The following is a 24,332-nucleotide window of genomic DNA, read 5'->3' on the forward strand; positions in this document are numbered from 1 at the left end:
TTGTAATGAAGTTCAATAATCTTAGAAAATCAATTGAATTAGAGACGATTGGGTATTAGAGATATCTACATTTGATGAAACGTCCGCCCTTTGAAATTTCAGAGTTTCATTGCTCTGCGCGGGGAGGAATATCTTCCTCTTCCAATCTTCTCCTCTGTTTTGCGAGTTAAAAATATGCACTGATGCTAAATTGTTTGTAATCAAATCTGATCTTTCCAAAGAAAGTTTCAATATATCTTTGAGAATACCCTTTTCTCGGGACCCTTTTTATGGCAAGAAAAATTGATAAAACACTTTAGCTTCCGCGCTTCACGCGGAGTTATTATCATTTTAATTTCCTCCATTGTATACCTCTTTTGTGCGTTCACAATCACTTTTGAAAACAAGGTTCAAAATCGCAATATAGTCAACCGAATTGGAGGTACTAGAGACAAGAGAAACGGCTCCTTTTCATTTTAATTTATGAAACAGTAAAAGCTTCGCGCTTCGCGCGGGAGGGGGAAACTCCCCCTCCCTGCACCCACCCCCTAGGGAGCGCGCTTCGCGCGCTCTGTAAGTATTGGCACGCATCGCGTGCATTTACCGCCCCTCCAAAATGAAATCCTGGCTACGCGGTTGCACTGTTCTTAAGATTTTCAAGGAAACAAAGGCCTTTGTGATGTATTTTTTGTTCAATTTAGCATTACACAAAGTTCTTGGAGCTGCATTGCCGACAAAGGTATAAAACCGCCCTACTTTTTTAAAAGTAGGCCTGCGCCCTAGGGATCGGCATACCTGTTCAGAGCTTTAGATGAACTTCGACACCCATCCCCGATCATGCAGATGATGAGGTTTGTACATACGAGAAGGAATACAAGGCTAGAAAGTCTTTTAAAGAAGGACACCCTTCTCATTTCACTGGTCGCTCTTTAGCCTGGCATGATTAGGATATGTAACAGGTATACTGTCCAAATCAGCCACTGATGTGAAAACATCGGACGCTACATCCCGATACGACTCTCATAGACTACCATTCGTCAAGAACTAAATGTAACTGAAGATCGGCTGAAGATGTATTGAAGTGGCAACACAAACTGGACAGTTTTCTCCGGACGCAACAATTCAGTTCGTTTACTTTACCCTCAAGGCATGCAACATTATGATTATAGCAATATACGTTAAGTATATGAGAGCTTGTAGCTCGTAAACAAAATATGAATACTTTTTTCTGTAGAACACTTACGCTTTCTCCCGCTGGCAATGTATGTTTCGGATATGTCTTGTCTCTGGTTGCATTGGCCAAGAAAATTTTGTTTGCGTCCTCTGTGTTATTTTTAAAAAGTGGAAGGGGGAAGGGTGAGTCATTTTTGTAACGTGAAAGTTTTGTGCATGGGCAACTTGTTTGGACGATGACGATACTTATCGTCGTTATCGTTTCAGAAGAGAGGAACGGTATTGCTATGACTGACAGACAGTGTTTTGTCAGACAGTACTGCCTAGACTCCCACAGTTTTCCAACGGTGTGGCGATGGCCTTATACAAAGTCGTAACAGATTTGTTACAAAATATTGCCGTCAGTGGCGGACCGTGACCCGAAGGAGACAAATGATTGGAGGAACACTGTATTATTTGTGAACAATGCTGTGCCCCTCCAATGCTTTGTCTCCTCCGGGTCACAGTTCGCCACTGATTGCCGTTATTGTTTTTTACAGCACCTAAATCTCGATTCTCTTGTCAGTTCACCACTTGCGTCGTTTACCAATAGTTTGCACCCCTTCCCATCTCCCTTTCTCTCCTTTCTAATTTCCCCTCATCTCTCGTATTGCTCATCCCTTTTCTGTCTGTAGTATCTCTCCCTCTCCAGCCCCCTCTCCCTCTCTATCCCTCTTCTACCTTGTAATAATAATGATAATGTCAATAATAATAATAATGATAATAATAATGATAATAATGATAATGAAAATGATGATGATGATAATGATAATAATGATAATAATAGTAATAATAATAATGGTAATGATGATGATGATGATGATTAATAATAAAATAATAGTAATGACAATAATAATAATAATGATAACAATAATAATTTATAATAATACTACTAATAATAATAATAATCCGCTTTTTAACAGCGCCTATCGGAAGGACGTGTCTAAGCGCTTTACAAATAATATATATCCCTCTTTCACTCACCCTCTCTCAGTCCCTCCCCATTCCCACATACACCAAATTTAAAGGTTTGATATTCAGACATTGTAAGCTGCAAATATTCAAAATAATTTGAATATCTAAAAGAGAAAAAGGAGAAGAAAGTTATAAAACGATAATCATTTGTCGAGTTACTCTATAACACCGCGGTAATTCAATGAAGAGAGAGAGAAAATACATCCCCTCTTATCAGTAACCTCGCACCCCCCCCCCATGTCTCCGACACCATGCAATTAACAAATAGAACGATGCTGAACACAACAGGTACGAGCTAAATTCCTTGCGAATTTGTTCTAAGAAATATGCCTCAGCTGAGTGATTTTCTTTGTCATTGAACGTGTTAAGTCTGAATAGCCCTTTTGTAGACAAGTCTGAAAAGGTTTCTGCCCTGCATGACTGACTTTGAGTCCGGCATCCGTCTCAAAGGGGGAAAAAAAACAATGATAATCCGATCCGGACCTGCTGTCTTCCCTCATATTGATCTACACAGACAGAAAATGGCATCAGCTGAGGCATCAATAAAAAGTATATAAGCTTCTGTCAAGGTATGTACATTTATAAATTTTATAAGATTTTGATGGTGAATAATTTCTTATGAGGGCCCACAAGTTAATGGGCCCACATTTCCATGATATGCGAAAAGCGCATTGATTTAAATTACCGGTTACAGCTACAACTTGTGCGGGGTGAGTGGGTCAGGCCCTATAGGCTCTAGTCAAATTGCCCATTCGTCTGCTGCCAACTCGTCCACTCATTTAGTCTAATGCCATTCCATCCATCACATTCCGTCTAACCATTTGGTCCAATCATCACTTCGTCTAATCACCATTTCGTATTATATATAATCAGTACTTTGTCTAATATCGACTTTATTTTCATTCATTTTGCACAATATTTAACACTTAGTCCAATTAGACCAAATGGTATATGGACTAAATGGCTACTGGACCAACTGGTTATTAGATGGAATGACATTAGACTAAATGAAAGTAGACCATGTTAATATTGGGCGAACTAATGGTAGACTAAATTATAGTAGATGAGTTGGTAATTGGACGTATTGGCATTAGACGAATTGGAAATAAAATTTAGGCTAATATTTTGATATTCTGATCTTTTCCTAATCAGTCTTGCCTGTCATAATTTATTATTTTTTTGTGTTTTTTTTATGCGTCACTCAGACACGACATGTGCAAGCAGTGTTGATAGTTAGTGACCGGCGATCCCGTGCAAAGAAAAAAGGTTTTGTGGTGATGTGGGATGCTCTGCAACACGTGCCATTCCCGCGCGTCTGCCATGTCACACTCATTGCTCCGACGGGACCGGCGAAAATGCGTCAATAATGCAAGTCCCTCAATGATGCATCGTTGTACCTTTAATCTTTAACCATTCCTGATGCTCGCTGGTCTCAGTTGTCAAAAGGTCTGGTGAACGTCAAATAAAAAATAAAATGAATAAATGATTACGGAAAAAAATGAAGTGAGAAAGAAACAGAGAGATGGACGAAGGGGGATAAGGAGAGAGAGAAATTTGGGTTTAGAAAAATAGTCACCTTTGACGTCACCCTTTGATCTGTGGTTTAGATACGATTGTCTGATGCTTATAAGTACCATATACAAATCTCTAAAACTTAAAATAAACAGTATTGATGTGGCATTTTCATTGCTTGTCGCAATCATATCGCCCCCTTTTCTACCCATAAAATGGAAATAAACATCTCTTATGCAGACGACATTGTTCGATATTAGCAATTTTGTCGGGAATAAGTACCCATTAATTCATAGCTCAAGTGCGACGAAATGGATCACCCGAAGGCCTGCTAAAGAACATGCATACTCGAAAAACATCCACATACGATACAAGCTGATGTGATGCTTTTCATCATGCTCTTTGTCGGAGTTGTTCTTGGTGGGCTATCGATTGTTTTTTATAGTCAGCTATATCGTCAGCGAAATCGATATATCACCAATTATTCAAGATTCTTTTTTTCTGTCTCATTGCAGTGACACATGCGAAAAGAAAGTTCGCTACGATTTTATGCAACCCATGAGACTAAACCCCTTTGCTTCAGTTTGCCGGAAATGCAACTACAGCTTTTACCAGTAACATGAATAACAGATGACTTTTAATGTTTGAATGTTTGACTAACGGTGTCTAATGCTAATTTGTAATCGTAGAAAGACAGTCCCCAAATAATAGAGAGAGAGAAATGGGGGGGGGGGGGGGCGGGGGGGAGCGAGATGCAGACAGACGAATCTCATTTGTTTTAGGGCCTTTCGCACGTGAATCTTGAATCATCATCGTAATGATGATTGCCATTCGTCTTACCGATCTTTCACAGGGTAAAAAAAAATCGTAATTTGAATGATGGTTCTCGTGAAAAAAAAATACGGCTAATGACGAATATTTAGCACGTGGGATACCAAATTAGAACATGATTAGAATCACGAACGCTGATCACAGTCACGATAAAATTAGCAATCTTCATTACAATGATGATTCAAAATTCACGTATGAAAAGGCCCCTCTATCATTAAACTTTTCACACGCTCACTCGAAAACTGTGATTGGAATTCGAATACCCGAGCGAAGGTGTACTTGGTGACTTGTCAATCAAAGCACTGCATCGATACGATGAGCGCCTGGCAATTGTATTATCTACGGAAGTGCTTGAAAGGACACGTAAACTCCGCCCCAAAAGATGTTTTGGAGGTCAAGCCTTTCACACGTAAAAGTCGTACCGTAATTTGAGTGATTAGCGTTCGTGATTCTAGTTGTGTTTCACACGTGCTGGAATCATCATTCAAATTACGATTTTTTTACCGCGTGAAAGGGCCTAAAATTTGTGTAGAGGTTCGATAATGTGAATCATATATACCACAGTCATGTCTATCCATGGATTCTTGTAGAAATTGTAATTTTACTGTTGAATAGAAATAGCGCCCTCTTTCTGTAATGTTATTTTTCCAATTCAACGATACCTGGTACACTGATTTCGTTTTATTGTCAGGAAGCTTTATGTGAGGACTGTACCCCAAATCTTTTGTTTAATCTTTTTGTTCTGTGGTTTGAGAACCAACTGATTTTTCTTCGTAACCTTGGCACATCTGCCGTAAAGTTTATCCCAAAATATCGGAATAAAAATGGGAGTGTCATTGTAGCATTGTGAAATTATATCTTTTCCTGGGCCGCGGATGGGGGGGGGGGGGACGGGGCGGAGGGCTACAGTCCCCCCCCCTTTCTTGGACGACCAACATGTAGTATTACAAACTATTAATGTATACTGCTGCATTCCATCTGTTAAAAGGGTACTCCGGGCTGAAAATATTTATATATAAATAAATAGAGCAAAAATCACCGAGCAAAATGCTGAAAATTTCATCAAACTAAAGCTATCGAATTTCAAAACTTAGCAATATTTTATGAAAACAGTTATACTATTATGCACGTCATCTTGATTATCTATTATATGAGCTGATGATATCCCTCGGAGAGGACTTTACTTTAAACTATCGGTCCTCTGGTTGCTTGCTTACAAGCATTCATGCTTTCTTAGCAATCAGGAAAAAAAAATCTACACCATTTACCATGTTGTAGGCCTGTCAAATATTGCTATGTTTCAGCCCTGATAGTTAATAAAAAATGAACTCTTCTCGCTCAGTCGCTACGCTCCTTGCATAAACAAACATTTATGGGAAGTTGATGTCACCGATGCCCTTTCTTATACCCTTTGCTCATCATTGGTTTTTATTTTATTATATGTTTATTTCGGTATGGGGCTGATCCGCGGTTGTATTATCTCGACGTGTCAGTCCCTCTCCCTCCACTAAAATGTTCTACGGTCCCTGAAGAACGACATAATAATTCTGAAAACGCGACTCATCATTAGTCATCATAATTAATACGTCATTAATTACTAGATATAATATCAACTAGATACTGACTGGAGGCGGATATGTGTATAACATAAGGACAGGCATAGGTGCAGAGGGTCGAGCGGTCCTTGCCTGCTAGACGACCAATAAGGTCATTAATGAGGTCCAATATAAGGTATTTAATGACATAAATCTGACCCCCCCCAAAAAAAAAAAAAAAAAAACAAACACAAATTGGGTGAAGTTCTGAAATTTGGCGTCCAAGAAAAATAGTCGAACCCACGACCATATTGGAGCAGCATGGAAGAGTTTCAATTTCGTATCTATTTTCGTTATTTACTACCATGACAACCCTGAAAAAAAAAACACCAATAGTAATAATTGCTATCACCAAACTTTTCATATCGAACCGCTTTTCAAATAACCTCGCAAGGTCTAAGAATCCGTGAAAGCATGACAACCCTCCTATTTTCATGATCATCGTCAGCAGGGGCGGATCCAGGGTTTTTAAAAAGGGGGAGGGGCCACATTTTCCTGATGAAAATTTGACAGGCAGGGGGGGGCACACTTGAATTAAAAAGAATGTATATTTACATAACAAATTTGATTGTGACTCTAAAGGGGGTGGGGGTAAGGGCCGGTTGTGCCCCCCCCCCTGGAACCGCCACTGATCGTTACATTGTAGGTGCCTGTAAGGGCGTTTAGATTAAAATTTTGAAGAAAGTGCATATCATAATTGAAGTCGGGGGTGACGACGGGGGGGGGGGGGAATCTTGACATAATATTCATGAAATAATATCATATATTACCACTTTTCCTATCCTCTTTTTTTTTTTTTTTTAACTTCATTCTCTTGGTCATGAATTGTTTTGGGGGCCATGGCCCTCAACCCCCCCGTCATTTGTACCCCCAGTTGATATTTGGATATGGTGGTGGTGTTGAGGAGGGGGGCGTCCCCTGTTATTCCTGTTGCTAAGACGGCGATAAAATACATCGTGATAGAAGCCCGTTTATAACTCAATACATAAATAATGAGGAATAAATTGCTCATGCGTTTCTACTATCTCAAATTGGGAAAGAGAACTAAACCCTAGTCGTGTCCATGAAATATTCAAACTACTTATTGATTTATAATGCTGTATTACATTTCATCGATGCCCTGAAATAAAAGTCTGTAACAGGTAGAAAATAAAGTATTTTATTATCCATTCTACACTTACTTGTAATAAATTTAGCAGACCTATATATCGCCACGCGAATACAACGGTGATTATTTTAAACCAACGTTAAGACGAACATAGACTACTTTATTATCTAGTTACAAAAATATGTAAAAAGGGCCAAATTTAGGATGAAAGATTTTTAATTAAGATTAAACAGAGCAGAGATTCCATGGACACAATAACAGATTAGATAGTTGTTATTTTCAAACCTTAGCTCATAATTTCACATGTTCCACTCCTCATTAAAATAAAAAAAAACAATGAGAACATGTACATAAAACATGTTTAACCATCACGGTTTCTTTTCTTTTTGATTACTTATTCAGTGCTTTTTTTATTGAGAAAACTTATGAAAATATTTTTTTGTATATCATGAATAGTGATGAGACTTTCTGAATGTTAACATTGGTTATTGAATATCTTTTGTAAATTATATTCCTTTATTAATTCATATTTTGAATCATTCAACTGGATTGATTTGATATATATTAAAAAACTAAAAATATAATTTTTTAACAAACTTTGTCAGAGATACAACACTAATAAATTTAGATTGATTAAGATTTTAACTGAAATTATCTTTTTTTCAGCAATGTAGCAAACCTCGTCTTTTTAAATGAAATAATTATGAGCTACATCACACGGCATTTTTTTTCTTCGATTGTCTGACTGTCGGTAATGGCTATGATAGATTGTGCTCCCTTGGAAACCCCACGCGTTCTAGTCGAGAGTTTCAAAGATTGAAATCAGTTTTATGAAAAGGGACGGAGAGAGAAAGCCTGCGGGGATCGCACACTTTTTTAACATCACATTGGTAGGGGTTGTGTTTCGTGTTTCCTAGTACAAACCCGAACCAATTATACAAGAGAAAAGGTCAATTAAAGCTTACTTTCACGTTACCAAGAGGGGGAACAGGTTGAATCAAATGATGCAGATTTAGGGAGGCGCGATAGCCCAGTCGGTAGAGCGGGGGTTTCTGATTCCAGTGACCCGGGTTCGATTCCCAAGTGGTGCGCTAGTGCCCTTTGGTAAGGCATTTATCCTCATTACCAGGTCCCTCGGAGAGGACCTTAAGCCGTTGGTCCCCTGGCTGCTTGCTCACAGGTATTCGTGCTTCCTTAGCGGTCAGGTAAAAACCTCGGTATGTATATATTTATATATATATATATTATATATATATATGTTATATATATATATATAATATATAAAGACCATCATTGGCGTAAATCCGTGACGTCATGTACTATTTAAGGGGGGGGGGCTGAAACAATAAATCACCCCTGAACAATGGGTTTCACCGCTCGGATTTACGCCAGTAATGTAGAGGAGAGAGAGAGAGGGGGGGGGGGGGGAGATGGGGAGAGAGGGAGAGATTAGAAGATAAGAGAAGGAAATAAAAGAAAGGTAATACACATGATAAATTGCCAGGGACACGATTCATTCTCAAAAGGACAATTCGCTAAGCTATTAGGGCACATAAAGGGTCCACTGTGCAAAGCAAAGTGATTCTGGTACTTAAACACTTTATTTTATTCCTTGGAAGCTGGGTTAAGTGTTGTCTTATAAATATGCAAACACGGCCGTATTGCTGGCAATATCTACAAATCTCGGAACCTGATTTACGGCGTAAATATCTGTCTTCAGTTTGTTTATTGTGCAGTTCTCATTTACCATTGTGATACATTGTGATTGAACTGAACAAAAGAAGAAGAAATGGATGAAGCTCTTCACTTTGAAGAAGAAGAAAAAATCCCGGGTCAGATTTTACTCGGAAATCAGTCCGTTGGGAACCCTCCATTTTTGTTTTAAAGAAAGTGATACGGAATACGATACGATGAAACCTGGTCAGATCTGACTGTCCACTTCTTTGTCAAGTTGGACGTTGGACCTTATTATGGGCCTCTATTTTTTTTTATACATTATTCATTTCTCTCTCTCTCTCTCTTTTTTTTTTACAAGGAACGGGTTTTTGGTCCCAAAACAGACTGATTTCTGAATCACTTGTTCCTTCGACTTCCTTGTTCGTTCCCAATCAGATTTAATATATTGTGGTGGGGAACCAAGCATGAAATAGATTTAGATTTTATTGATATGACTGAGTTCTAAATCTATTAGATTGGAATATTCAATCTTATTTTGGTTTGTCCCTCATAGGAAACTAAAGAATTTAGATAGTCAGCCTTGTGTGTGTGTGCCATTTTGTTTCTTTTCCTTTTTTTTTGCTGTCTTGTCCTGTTCTGTTTTTGTTTGTGTGTGCCGTTTTTGTTTTTGTCTTTGTTTTGTTTTTAGTATTCGTCCTGTCTTGTCAAAGTGATTGTCTGTTCACACACTCCTGAACTCAAGTTTTTTTTTATACAGCAGGGGTATGATATAACATTTTTTTCTGTTAATTGTAACTTAGTGAGTAAACATAAAAAGCTTGACCCCACTGGTATTCTTTTTCATTGTACAAACCTTTTTAATTTACGAATTGAATTTTATTGATCAAAGATATACTTTAATTAACTATTTATTGCAGGGAACCCATACTAACAAGCTTTGCTTTCCAGTGGGTTCCCTTTTTTCATTTCTGTATATGATATTTTTGTGTTATGCTTTACATTGTAACTTTTGTTAAATTTTGGAATGAAAAAGAATAAATGCAATCAATCAATCATAAAAAATAGTATGAAAAAAGTTTTATCTTAAAGGCTCTTTAGAAAAAAGCAAATTGTTAGAGTGCGGTCGAAGCAAAATGATACCAAGAGTGCAAGAATAAATTCGACGCGCTAAAAGTTAATAAGAATACTGTTACGACTCCCCATTTTAATGAGTGTCACGAACTCGTGTATCGCCCAATTTCGATCATCAATAATGATTTAATTCTTTTAAGATAGGCATGCCTGTGCTCATCAATCGTTAATGATGTCTGCGTTCAGTTATAATCAACCTTCGCACCCTCCATCCGTGCTCATCAACCGAATTGTTTTTATCAATGGTCTTTGATGATGATGATGATGTAATCATGGTAATGATGATCATGAAGTTAAATCTACTGGTCTTCTTGGACAAGCATCAGTACCTTTACCAGTGTTTCCACAGCTCCAAAATACATTTCCCGAAATTGGATTCCAAATTTCCTGAAATTCATAAATATTTCCTGGAATTTTCAAGTTTGATTATTAACGAAAATCGGGCAATAATACAACGAGTGTAAATTTGTTCCAGGTGGCAAAAATGAGGGAATTTATTATTTTTTTTGTCCCCGCCCTCTTTAAAAATAGGAACAACATTACGAAATGCGAGCGCGAAGCGCGAGCGAAAAATTTTGAGCTACGTTTGGAGGTTAAAATCATGTAAATATAACATGAATATTAGTAGTTGCTATATTTAATTGTTGTTTCATTGTAATTTTCGGATTTCCTGGAATTTTTTCATTTCCCGGAAATTACCTGGAAAACGTCTGGATTTCCCGGAATTCGGGTAATTTCCTTCAAAGTGTAAACACTGACCTTTACTTTGAAGGATATTGCTTTGTCGTTTTTTTCCTTGTCCTTTTCCATTCATTTTAACCATCAGCACATTTGCTGCCAGAACAGCCACCAATAACAGAAAGAAACTTGAATTTTACTACCATTATGAAACGGGAAAACCAGAATGTCAAAGAAGGGAGGGAAGGAATAATGATCAAAAGCCTTGCAGACCAGTCGGACTCAATTTATAAAAAATAACAGGGAACATATTCCATTTGTCTACCCCCATTCCCCAAAAGGAGGTTCTCGTTGCCCCTAAAAGGGGCCTTATTGTCCTACCCAAAATGAAAAATAACCCTTGAAAAGGGATCCTCAAGTGGTTCACTAAAAGGAACGTATTTCAACTCTTATTAATTACTTATGAAAAGAGGTGCACAAGAACACGAAGGAACACCTCCACAAAACATGAGGGAGGGGGGGGGGGGGCAGATTCCCTCTTTTGCCTTCCCTGGATTCGCCACAGTTTGATAGCGAAGTTTCTTTAGGAACCAAGCCCCGCTCCCTTCCCTACCCCATTATTCTTCTTGCATGGGATTGACTGATTGTGTCCACCTCATTTCAATCATGAATTATCATCTTGCTCTATATTTCAATAATTACATGACAGGAATTCCTTACTTTAACTGTGCCACAATTTCATGGTGAATAGGTGAGGACGTCATGTAATATCCCCTAATCCAAGGTCAATTATTCATTCCGCGAAGCACCCCGTCAAGGTTTATGAGGTTATATTCAATGATAATAATTAACAACGTCTTTAAAGTCAGGCAGTAATTAGGTCGAAACGGCTTTGCTCATAAGTGTCGGCGACTATTGCCACACCAGTTTTAATTATGTAGAAAATTAATTCGGTCTTGAAATGAAACTGACCTACTAAAATTGTAAATATTACACACTGTTGGATAGTTTTCAATCGGAAATAATTTCTGAATGTAGATCACCAAAACCCAATTTAACGAAATTAGTTTAAGTGATCAGTCTACTTTCTTTGTTTTCAAAGTTAGCCAACCTTTGTTTCCAAGACCAGTCACGTAGGTCTTGCATTAAGTAATTCGCACTATTATTACAACCCGCCACACTCTCTAGGGTTTGGTTCATAACTGGAAAACTGGCCCGACACAAAGGGGAGCAGTCATCTGGAGGAAGAGGAATCTTAAGGGGATTTGGATAACCCTTCGGGAGAGTATTCCTCCGGGGAGCAGCCCCCTAGGAGGTAGTCCTGGGGGTTGGGGCCCGTTTCTTAAAGAGTTACAACGGTGGAAACTTTGCCATAGTGGCAACCACCATGGCAACCTTGATTTTGATTGGCTGCTGAGCCATGTTGCCATGGTAGTTGCCACTATCGCAAAGTTACAACAGTTGCAGTCCTGAAACGGGCACACAGCGCAGTCCGTCATGGAGTTATCTTCAAGGGTATAAGTTGCCCTCTGGGGAGCAGTCTTTAAGCACTCATTTTGAGAGTGATCCTCCAGGTGGAATTGTCCTTGCATGCCTTGGGGAGCAGTCTTCAGGGGAACAGTACTTCGGGGAGTTATCATTCGAGGAATTATCCTTAGGAAGCATCACTGAAGAAGCAGTCATGAAGCAGTGCGGGGTACATAGTCCTGGGCACCATTGCATAAAAGTTACCATTATGGTAACTTTGCCGCCCAATGGTAACTACTCTGGTAACGATGATCATCAGCCAATCAGAATGGACGATTCCATGCAAGTTACCGCTGGATGGCAAAGTTACCATAATGGTATAACTTTTATGCGACGGGTCCAGGACTAAGTATACCCCCGCGCTGCTTCATGACTGCTTCCTTAGGAATATAGAAATCCTCCGGTGGAACAATCCCTGAACATCTCGTAATAAATCACCATGTTTATCACCTCTTGGGAATGAAATTTAGACCCCGTCACCGGAATAACATCTTTCGAACATGAGCAAACACCGTTTTAGTGATAATACGACCTTGGATTCCCATTAGATTGGCGTCGCCGCAAAGCCCCAGACTCAACCCCCCTCATTTCGTTCTTTACAGCCTAATTAGCCTGCTTTTCTGTCATATATGCTTGCTTTGCACGAGATGGTAAAAGAGGACGCGTTTAACGAAAAAGATATCGGCCTATCCGTCTTGACTACGGAGTGGTTTGACCATTTTGTTGTTTTTCTACGTGGGGGTAAATCCTTATCGGTTTAAAGGCATGATATAGGGAATAAGGGTAAACATTAAACAAAAAAAAAATCATTTTGCTGATGAGTGGTAGGATTATTTGAAGAAATCTTGGGAAAATGAAATGTTACATTTAAGCACACATATACTCATCTCCATTGAACAAACATTTTCAAGGGAGTGGAGTATCGATAAAAAGGCAAATATTTTTGACACTCCACAATTTGTTAAGTGCAAAACAAATTTGAGGGTCTAGAATGTGGTGTATGGGGAAAAGTCTTACATTCAGAAAAAAATAAGGTAGAATTTCATTTTGTTCATTTCGTTTTCTTTCTCTTTGTAATGTCAGTGCCCCACACAGTATCGTTGATCGATGCAATCACATGTTTTGGGTAACAGGGATGCAATTCGACTTAGCGGAGGCTGACATTTCTTTTCTAGTGTAATAAATGAGAGTATAATAATTTTCAAAGGCAGAAACCTCGCTATTTAATGCTTTGCTGTATCCTTTTCATCATACTACCTAAAAGGAAATCTTGGATCTCCTGATCTTCCGTGGAGGAGCCACTGACTTCCGAATAGATGGCCTCTCCATACCTGAAAGTTTACCAATGTCCCAGTATCGTTGATTAAGGCGCCATTTTATCAAGAACCCAATCGAACAGGAAATGCAACAGCTAGATAACGGTAAGTAATTACAGATGTGACATTCAAAGAGCCAACGGAAAACAGTCGATCATCAGTTTTACGCTAATAAATCATGAGAGATGTTAATCTTGTGCATATATTTGCTTTGGCGTGATCGATGGTGGTCGAGTCATCGATAATGAGTAGTTAAAACGGGACAAAATGGGCAATGCATCATTTTGAGAATCGGATATTGTTGAAACCCCTTGATGTACAGTAGTTCCGCGCATGCGATTGAGTCTGTCACACCGAGAATGTGTCCTGTAACTCTTCATGTATTTTGCTATATGCATTTATGAATTACCTTTTTGTAGCCATTTTGTATTAATCTGATGGTATGTTCTTTAACGAACCAGAAATTATTGGCCCCATGTGATTTTCACTGAATTATCAATGACTTCTGCAAAACAAACTACGACCCCTCACCCCCCCAAAAAAAAAAGAAATAAAAAGAAATAAATAAAAAAATCGCACTTTGTGCTTGTAATGGTCCGAACATTTTTTACAAAGTACTGAGGATGGCTGTGGAGGGGGTGGGGGGGGGGGTGGGCATTAACATCCAAAGCGCACCGTGACGAAGAAAGAGGAGGATAAAAAAGAAAAGGAAGGGAAAGAGTGAAAAATAATGTATTTTTTTTTCAAAACCCAACACAAAGCTAGAGGCCCATGTTTAAAAAATAAAGTAAACATTTTCACTGACTTGCTTGTTTTGCTCGCTCGTGATTTTCAAAATACCAGTGATAAATTTTGCCACACACACCATGTTGATGGATCATAATAACGCCACTGACAAGGGAATATTACTGCATTGAGATTCAGTTATCGCATCAGTCATTAGGGAAATGAATGACAAATATTCAAGATGGTTTAGGTTTTGTGTCAATGTAGTCTTACTTTAAAAAAAAGCGTAAACCACACATCACGGCAACCGTGGTAGTTTATTTGTCATTTACTTGCCTTTTGACGGTCATTTATTTCTACTTTCGTCATGACCGTTTGGAATTGTTGTAGATTTTTCTAATAAAGTTTAATCTGGATGAGAATAAACCCCTATTTCCTCGTAAGCCATGAATCATTACTAACATGCCTATAATGAACTTTTATAAATATTCCCTTCACATTATGTACTCTATAATCGTTCTTTCTTTATATTCTTAGCGTCAGACTTCGATATTATGGGTAATATCGACTGCCGTTTGGAGTGAGCGTACTCCCGATTTCGAAGAACCCTACTTAATATCACAAGCTGATACTCGATAACTGTACATGTATATTGTATTGCACAGCATCAATACTTTTAAAAGAAAGGCTTTTACAACTTGTTCGTTTCAATGCATCCTATGTGAGATGTGGTATATATTTTTTCTTCTCCACGTGGTTCAGGGAAAATCTTTAAGAATATAGCTCTTATTTTTCACTAATGGAGATGGTAGTTTATCATTTAAAGGAATATGTCATGCAGACAAGACTTTTGTATGAAAAATTGTCCTCATACTTCTATTGATAAGTTGTTCGTCTTATTTTTTTTCGGTCAAAGTGGTATAATTTTAACTACTTTGTTTGATATCGGTTTTTTGAGCAAGTCTTCAATCAGCGCCAATTTGAAATATGTCAGCCTATATTAAGACAACTCCCTGTATATTGTTGTCAAATCATAGCATATCAAGCTCGTCAGTACGGAATTTACCGATCGAATATTACTGCTTACACAGGCATGTTTAAAGATTGAGAGATGTGAAGTGTTTTAACAAGGGGAAAAGGGATTAAATCATATTACCGAATTAGATCAAGTGGCGTCTTTCATGATCGATAACTATGTAGGCTTCGAAATTACATTATACACCGCACATTATAGCATGCGAGCGATTAGTTTGATTTTATTATGCACATAATAGCGCTAATATTCGACGTAATACGACATGGGGCCAACCCAAGCAATCTGAATGAAAGACAAATCCTTGAAAAAGATGAGGGGAGGGGTATAATAACTGCTGCAGCCGCTGGCTTCTCCAACTAAATGACTCTATCAATTATATTCGTGCCCCCGGCAAGAAGTGAGAGTGAGAGCAACGGAGCGAAAGGAGTCAATACTAATAAGAGGCGCCCGCGACGAAAGTTGAAGAGCTTTTAATGATCGCTCAGCCCATTTTACTTCCCTCTTTTCGAAGTCACCCCTCCTCCATAATATGTAGCCGCTATTTTCAATGCTTTATCAGCAATATTCTCATTGAATTACATTTCGTCTAAAATTCGCAAATCTAATAGGATGAAAATCGATTCATTTCATTAATAATTCTCTTCAAATTGGGCTTGATACTTCGGTTACATAGCTCGTCCGGACTGATACATAAACCCCCTTTGACTTCATTATTTTTTGAAACCTTAGACGAATTTTCGATTTTTTCTTTCAGAAAAAAAATCTTTAAAATAAAGTAAGATCATCTGCATCACGTGAGCATTTCAAGCAAGCTTATTTTTCATCTTAAAGGAATGGTTAATGCACCCCGATCTGTGAAACATAAGGTAACACGTTTGAATCAACAAGTAACGTCCCTTTATAAGATAAAAGCGACTGTACGTTATACAATGGAGATAAGTCGAGCTTAAAGCCCCCTCACACCTGACCGAATGTAAGCGGACCAAGGTTGACGAATGGGAAAAATGCACGCGAATTCAACGAATTCAAATAAAATTTTCCGTCAAATCATGCATCAGTATCTATTGTCAATTTTATCAACGAACGGTACGCGGAGGATAAATATGACATGCGAAGGATATCGATTTTTCGGGTCACCTCTTTGAGTAAATTGCAGCCGAAGTCGGTTGATATTACCCAATAAGACGAACAAACAGTGAGCAAAGGTTTGATATGGCGTGCGATTAGAAACGAAGACGAGGGAATAGATCGGGCGTTATTGTACGTTTGTGTCATCGTACGTTTGTGTCATTTGTGTCATCGTGTTGCTTCTTTTGAAATCGGTCCACTTTGGCAAAAGTGCGATGAGGGACTATGCGCGGCAATAACACACGAACGATAAACGAATGATTACCGCAGACTAAATAATAGACGCGAATTCAAACAGATGACCAACGATTTTTCAATCCGTCGGGAAATGTTTAACATGTTCAAAATTTCCGTACAAATTAGAATAATCGCAGCTGTTAGTTTAGAAGGTGTACGAACCCAAATACGAAGGGTAAATATGACTTACTATCAGTTACCATTGAAAACGATATAAAAAAATGCCTTTCGCCAGCCATCGCAAGACATAATAGGCAATTCGTTTAGGTGCGAGGGGGCCTTTAAGCCAAAGGCAGTATTTAAAATTCAACCTTCCCGTTTGCAAGCTTCAAAGTAGACTAGAGTTGTGTTGCTTCGTTCTTCGACAACTAGGGTCCCATTCCTTAAAGACTTGATAAAGTAATTTCTATAACAAGTTTGCTGTCAACCAATCAGATTGAAGGATTTTAGTAGCTTTTAACTGTTATTGCAAATTTGTTAGTGTAACAAACTTTATGAAACGGATGCCCGATGGCCACTGGGTTTCGGTGATCCGTCATTCTTTGTGCATGGACTACCCCAGTCAGATGGTTTTCGGGTCACCTCTGTTGAAAGACTTCATGAGAGATTTCGTCAATTTTGTCGTCTGACAAGTTGCCAGATCCGTTCCTTGACTATGATTTGGCTGAGAAGCGCATTGTTAAAAAAAAGGTTTATCGGTTTAACTCCGACACGTCTTTTCATGAAACGTTCCCCGGAGCGCTATCTCTAACAATGGTTACGGTACAAACTCCAGAGGTTGCTCGCGGGATCCGTTGGTTTTCGCGATCGTAAAAAAAGAGCTTTATCATTTATGAATTATCATGATTATGCATTTTCTGTAAAATTTGGAATTAAGTACATTAAAAGAATGCAGAAAACCATCAAATTATAATTTCCTGACATTTTCTATGCAGCGCTGTTTTTTTTTTCAATTCCGTCCTCTTTTTTTTCATGTTTTAAAGAGAGCCATTTCAGGATAGATGAGAAATTGCAATTCTGCGACTGAGCGGCGACTATGGAAACCCTATGGACTTGATCTAGCCAGAGCCCACGCCATTACAAGGGTTGACAAGCATTACTGAGAGTGAAAGGAAAGTCGTCCTCCATTATGCAACGTGTGGTTAACACCTCTTCGAACCTAGAACCGCTTCAATGGTCCCACCTACTCGGAGTAACCTGTTTCGCAAGTTCAAACCGACAGGTTTCAGGTGGAAACGAATACAGCATTGGATCTATTATTCATTGGAAACAGTCAAGGCAGTGTTCATATTTCGGCCATGAAATATGCAAGAGTATTAAGGCCTATCCCATCGAGATCCTGGTTACTTCACTGGAAAAGGGAGAAACATTGCCTCGTAAATATTGATCAAGTTAGGGTTCATAATTGTGAGAAAGGATGACCAACGTGTGGTTCGTCGCATTCGTTTGAAAGCGCAACACTTACATTACAGGTAGCTGTTCTTAAGGTAGTTTCCCTTTCTCATTAAAAAGGGGAGGGAAGGAGGGAACACTCTTACTGATTAGGTGGGGCGATTGTAGAATATGACCTTCCAATGTTCTGACCCTCTTTTTCTTCCCTCTCTGTACCTCTGTATATCCCATTTCACCGCTTTGCTTTTCAACATTGTTTGAACTATAAATATATAGGGCCTATTTCGCTTCACTTCTTCCACGAATGATCTACCATCCAAACCGTGCGAGCAACAAAAGAAATGATTTCAAGCACTACAAAGAATCAACTGTATTGGAAAACAATTTATTGCGTTTTAACAATTCATTAGCGATGAACATTAGTGCGGAGGGTTTCATTCAGCCCGACTCGTACCACACACATTATCGATTTCATGCTTCAGATAAGTGGGTCACAGTGTGAGTTATAGACGTCAATTCCAATTTTCCAGAGTGAATAACCCGAAATTGGGCCATCCAATGTCTTTCAGCTGCCATGGCTACCGACCTTCCCCTGTTCATCTTTCTCTAAACGTTTTTGCAACCCAACGGCTTCCCCCCGAGCTATTCCTTTCCCGCCAGGAGTTTGGAGTTACGTAAAAGGAGAAAGATAGGGGTGCCGTGTGACGCGGAGCAAGATGCAGGACGAAGGAGGGGGATTGGTTTTTCTAAACATAATTCGTCCTCTTTATTTTCTCCTTCGCTAAAGAACAGCCCCTTAGTGCGTGTGTGTTTGCATACATATAGGCAACGGTTTTTATTTATTTATTTATTGATATGTTCATATTCCACAATCATCAAAGTACATTTCGTAATCATGTTTACAATGAAAAAAATGCATAAAATAAGCAGGATTGAAACGTAGCAATGAAATGAAAAAAAAAAGTGGAGGGGCCTACTAAAAAGCAGAGCTTGTAAAATGTAGACCCCCTATCAAAACACAAATAGAGTAAAATAATCAGCAAAATTCTATAAAATTATATAGATATAAACACTGTAACACAAATGTATTTACACTATATACAAAATTAAATATTGACTTCAAAAATATAATCAATACTACCGTGGATAAGTATGAAGTTCACAAATATCGGCAGTAGATATGAACATATTATGAAAAAAGCAGATCCGCATGCTAAACACCACAATCATTATTATACTAATTTATACAACGACAAAGGTCGTAAAGATGACGATTATTAATGATAGTGCTAATTACAAAGATATTATGTACTTTTCTGTCAAACGTTCGGGGTTTCCCTTGTCCTCTCCCGTAGTTCAAATTCTACCCAACATAGATGCTTCTTATACATCTTCTTGTTCTTCATCTTCTTTCTTTCTTTCTTTTTCTTTCTTTCTTTCTTTTTTCTTTATTTCTTTCATTCTTTCTGTCTTCCTTCCTTCTTTCTTTTTTTCTTTCTTTCTTTCCTTATTTTCTTCTTCTTTTTCTCCCTTATCTTCTTTTTTTCTCCCCCTTCTCCTTTAATATTTTCCCAAGACTATTTACTACATTCCTGCTCCCCTTTTTTTGGTTTCCTCAATCATACGACCAGTTTTCCTTTTCTTCTATCTTTATCATGGTTATTGTCTTCCTAATTTTATCCTAATCAATTATTTCTTATTAAAAGGGAAGGTCCAGGGTCCAGGCTGGAGATCTTTTTATCTCAATAAATAAAGTAAAATTCACAAAGCAAAATGCTGAAAATTTGATCAAAATCGGATAACAAATCAAGAAGTTATTGGATTTTAAAGATTTGCATTATTCCGGTGAAACAGTTTCTAGGCATGTTCATGGGCTGATGATGTCATATCCCCACTTGTGTAAATATGATTTATTTTATTACATGAAATTAGGTTTATTTACAAATTTACTACAAAGAACTAAAACAACTGGATTGAAAACTGAGTAAGTGCACTACTTATTTATTGCCGCAACTTATTTCATCATAATGGAGACACATCATTTACACAAGTATGAAAAAAATGATACATTTATGATTTCATGGAATATAAGAAAAAGGGAAAGTGGGGGATGTAACATCATTAGCCCACCTAATGAATACTCATGACGATGTCCGTATAACCTTTTTTTCACAAAATATTGATAAAATTACAAACTTCGTTATTTGTGATCCGATTTTGATAAAATCTTTGGAATTTTGCTCTGTGAATTTCACTCTATCTATTTAAATATGAATATTTTCAGCCTGGACCATCCCTTGAATCATTTTTTTTGCAATTTCAACCCTTTACCCTTTCAAACCAGAGATCAAGTCATAATCTCCCTGTAATACAAAGTCGTAGAACCTTGTCCATTCCATTCGTTTTCGCTGCATGTCTACCCCGTACCTACCCCGCGGACCGTCCCCTCTCATTGGTGATGATGAGATGCTCAAGCCGCTGTAGCTCGTTGTCGAGTGTTTGATCTGAGAGTTCGACGTCCAAGGGCTTTTTAATCCAGACTTCTTGACTTACCGTTTCGAGGATAAAGCAAACAATGATAGAACTAGGCATCGCACTCGAAAACCATTCAAAGACCCCTTAATGGTCAAATCACAATAATCCTGGGAGCTGAACAGTAATTAATGGTCAGTCTAAAACGATGGTTTTAACTGACAACCCTGCCAACCAAGAATAGTTTTTAGGCCCGATACTAGCTTACGCCAGGTGTATCCAAGATCATGAGGTCTTTTAGATATCATTTCCGTGATTCTAATCATGATAAAGACCATGAATCATCATAAAAAAATGATCCCACTAATCCCCAATCTAGTGTTTGAAAAAAAAATTGGGGGGGGGGGGTTAATTATGCTTTCTCTATAGTCTCCTTTTCATCTAATTTTATGTTTATTTGCGTCATTAACTAAGGGCCTTTTCACACGTGAATCTTGAATCATCATTGTAAAGATGATTCCAATTCGTCTTCAGAATCATCGGACCTTTTACACGCTCACTCGAAAACTGATTTGAATTCAAATTCCCGAGCGAAGGCGGTATGTGTCCTTGGTGACTTATTAATCAAAGCACTTCATCACAAATGCAAACTGCGATGAGTGCATGACAATTGTATTATCTACGGAAGTGCTTGAAAGGTCGGGTAAGCTCCGCCCTAAAAGACGTTTTGGAGATCAAGCCTTTCACACGCACAATTTGTACCGTACTTTAAAAGAAGCTTAACTAGAATTCACCTCCGGGATAGAATTTGAATTCGTGATTGTGAATGTCGTTCATGATTCTAATCTTGTTCTAATTTGGTTTCACACGTGCTAGAAATTCGTCATTAGCCTTATTTTTCACTGGAATCATTCAAATAACGATTTTTGTTTTTGTTACTGTGTGAAAGGGTGGTTAGATTTCAAATGATTGCAATATTTAACTTTACGATAAATCGCGAATTGAAGTTCCGCACTTCCATTTAAAAATAGAAAACATCGTACGGGGCTGGATGATGTTTTTCTTCAAATACGTAGGTGAATGGCGAAGTAATGGGGCTGTCATCATAATTTCATTTGCTTCCTCCCCCAGATGTCGGTTTGGTTTTCGAACCATTCATGGTCATTTGACGACCAATAAAGTGTCGGATTCCGCCATGCCCAATATTAAAATGTATTTTCGTTGTATTGGAGTTCAGCCCCCTAAATAAAATGTAAAAAATGGGTGAAACACAAGTGTGATGTGTAGTCTCCTCCATTTGAGAAGAGCAGAAATATGTTACACTATAAGCATATGATAAATAAATGATGAGTAAAAAAATACCATAATAGTGAGAAAAGGAAACATGTTGGGTAAAATGTGAAAAAATCCTTGTTTCATTGGTAGGTATAAATTCACGCGACATTAAGTATAATTTTGACGGTACATGTATTGGGTGTGTATATCATGGCAAATATTCACGCTCTCCTTTTGTAATATATTTCTAAAAATTGAGCATTTATAGCAGTTCTATTTTTGCAACAAAAAACCCAAATGAAATAAATCCTATATCTGCCTCTGGTTGTTGGTATTGTACTAAGTTCGCAGTAAAAACGCTGTTTAAGATTTTATACAACGCTGTTTACTATATGAACCTTAGAGTATTTGTTCAACCGTTTAAAAATCATGTTTAATTTATTGAAAATTAGATATTGAAAATTAGACTTTGTCGCTTAAGATTTAAACACTTGTTTAAACTGTTTGAACAATTACTGTAAGGTTCATATAGTAAACAGCGTTGTATAATTTTTTTACTGTGTTTGAGGCCGGGGCAATGAGGTTCTGGTGAAATTATTAATTTAAGATTACTTCATAAGCCTTATTTTCATTTTCAATTGCGTTATCGACGTACTGCACGGATATTGTTGGTCACTAAAGCTTCCCGACTGATCCATTGTTGCATGCTAAATCAATTTTCATCATCTCCCCCCCCCCCGACCTAATGCAATATGTAATTGCCATTGCGTCTGGGAAAGCTGCCATTCTCGTTCTGTCCATTCAAATATTGCTCCTTGGCGCCCAGATAAAAAAAAATCACAAATATTAAAGCACCCGTCATTTTTCTTCCAAACGAGCTCCATCTCTCTAAAAATCGTTACCAGGACCCTTTTGGTATGATAGTATAGTAATTTCATGTTAACCGTCTTTCCTCGAAATTCCTCCTGTAATGATAGTATTCATTGGTAATGTTCGGTTCGATACTTTAGTCATATTAGATTACATTCCTTTCTTGCATTTCCAACGGACATGAAGTCGGAGAGAGAGAGGGGGGAAATATATATATGTATACATAAATTTAAATTTTATAAATAAAAGAGTTGCCAAGTATAATTTCACACATTTGTATACTTTCACTCATACGTGTATTGTATCAAAGCAATAGCTTTGATCCAGCTGAGGCATGGCGGCTTGTCATTGTTCAAAACCCACCTACACTCGACAAAGGAAATTGTGATTGGTATAGTGTCGAAAATCTGTCTATCTGACGGTAAATCGGATCGGGGTCGCCCTAGCCACTAACCCAACTATGTGGTCTAGTGGTTAAGGTACCGGCGTTCAAAGCTGGGGCCCGGGTTCGACTCCCGGCAGAGACATTTTTCGGCATTGCCAATTTTCCAAAGGGCAGATAGCTCTGGGGAACCTTGATTTAAGCTACGCCTACCATTGTTCTCTTCATCCATTTCTTTCACAGTATATATATATATATATATATATGTGTGTGTGTGTGTGTGTGTGGGTGGGTGTGTGTGTGTGAGGGTGTGTGTGTGTATAATAATAATAATATAGGTATATTTACCCATGGTAGCCACTTCAGTTTCGAAAACTGTTCTACCAGCGTTCCCTGCTATCATTATTACCCCTCCTTTACCTGAGCTGTCTAGGCGCTCAAGCATTCAAGGAATTTCTTCCTACCGGTACCCATTCACCTAACCTGGGTTGAGTGCAACATGTATGGGGAGGGGTATTTCATTGCAATCATTGTAATAAGTAATAGCTATTATCATGAAATTGTTTTGTTTTTTCTATTGATACTGTGATCGTTAATATTATTTCTTATGTTGTATATACGAACCTCACCTGACCAAAGGACATCCTCCCTTAGGAATTGTAATATCGTTTTCAAAGGTTTGCGCCCCCCCCCCTGATCACTACACCATCAGCACTAACCAGAAAGGAGGCCTTTACGTGAGTTGATTCACTATCTCTAATAAAGTTTTGAATCATATATGAAGATGTACATGTAAGTGCAGTCCCACGGGATACCCTCTTCGGTCCAATGATTTTCTTAATTTTATACCTGAACGGCTTTACACATAATGAGTCTAATTCTGTTTCCTTTGTGCTGTTCGAGGCAACCGTTATTTGGGCTTACTAATCCATGCTGACCAATGTAATCAACTACGGAATATGAACAAAATATGATTATTTGGACCTTTCCATGACCATACGCAGCAGGAGGAAGAAGGGGGGGGGGGCAGCGGGAGCTCATTGCCCTCTGGAATTTTCAACAACCAATTCCTGCATTGTCCATCCTCCTTATCAAATACAGCTATACATAATTTCTTCGTAATAACAATTATCCCAAATAACAAAAGTCAGATAGATCTAATATTTTATACATATGTATATACACACATATTGTTTTAATTCGCATACATTCGTAATTCCGAAGGTTCGTTAGTTCGAAAACGAAACAAGGTTCGTAATTCCGAAGGTCCGTT

The 24,332-nt window shown here is 38.2% G+C and overlaps 1 long non-coding RNA gene across 1 annotated transcript; it reads left to right on the top strand.

Annotated features, from left to right (window-relative positions):
* Positions 1-2,651: 2,651 nt before the first annotated feature.
* LOC121424439 lies at positions 2,652-18,887 on the top strand. Its single transcript, XR_005971379.1, has 3 exons — positions 2,652-2,735; positions 13,490-13,646; positions 17,652-18,887. It is a non-coding gene; the product is annotated as an uncharacterized LOC121424439 (long non-coding RNA).
* The last annotated feature ends 5,445 nt before the right edge of the window (positions 18,888-24,332 follow it).

This window comes from Lytechinus variegatus, chromosome 11 (genome assembly GCF_018143015.1).
Source record: "Lytechinus variegatus isolate NC3 chromosome 11, Lvar_3.0, whole genome shotgun sequence".
Lineage (NCBI taxonomy): Eukaryota > Metazoa > Echinodermata > Echinoidea > Temnopleuroida > Toxopneustidae > Lytechinus > Lytechinus variegatus.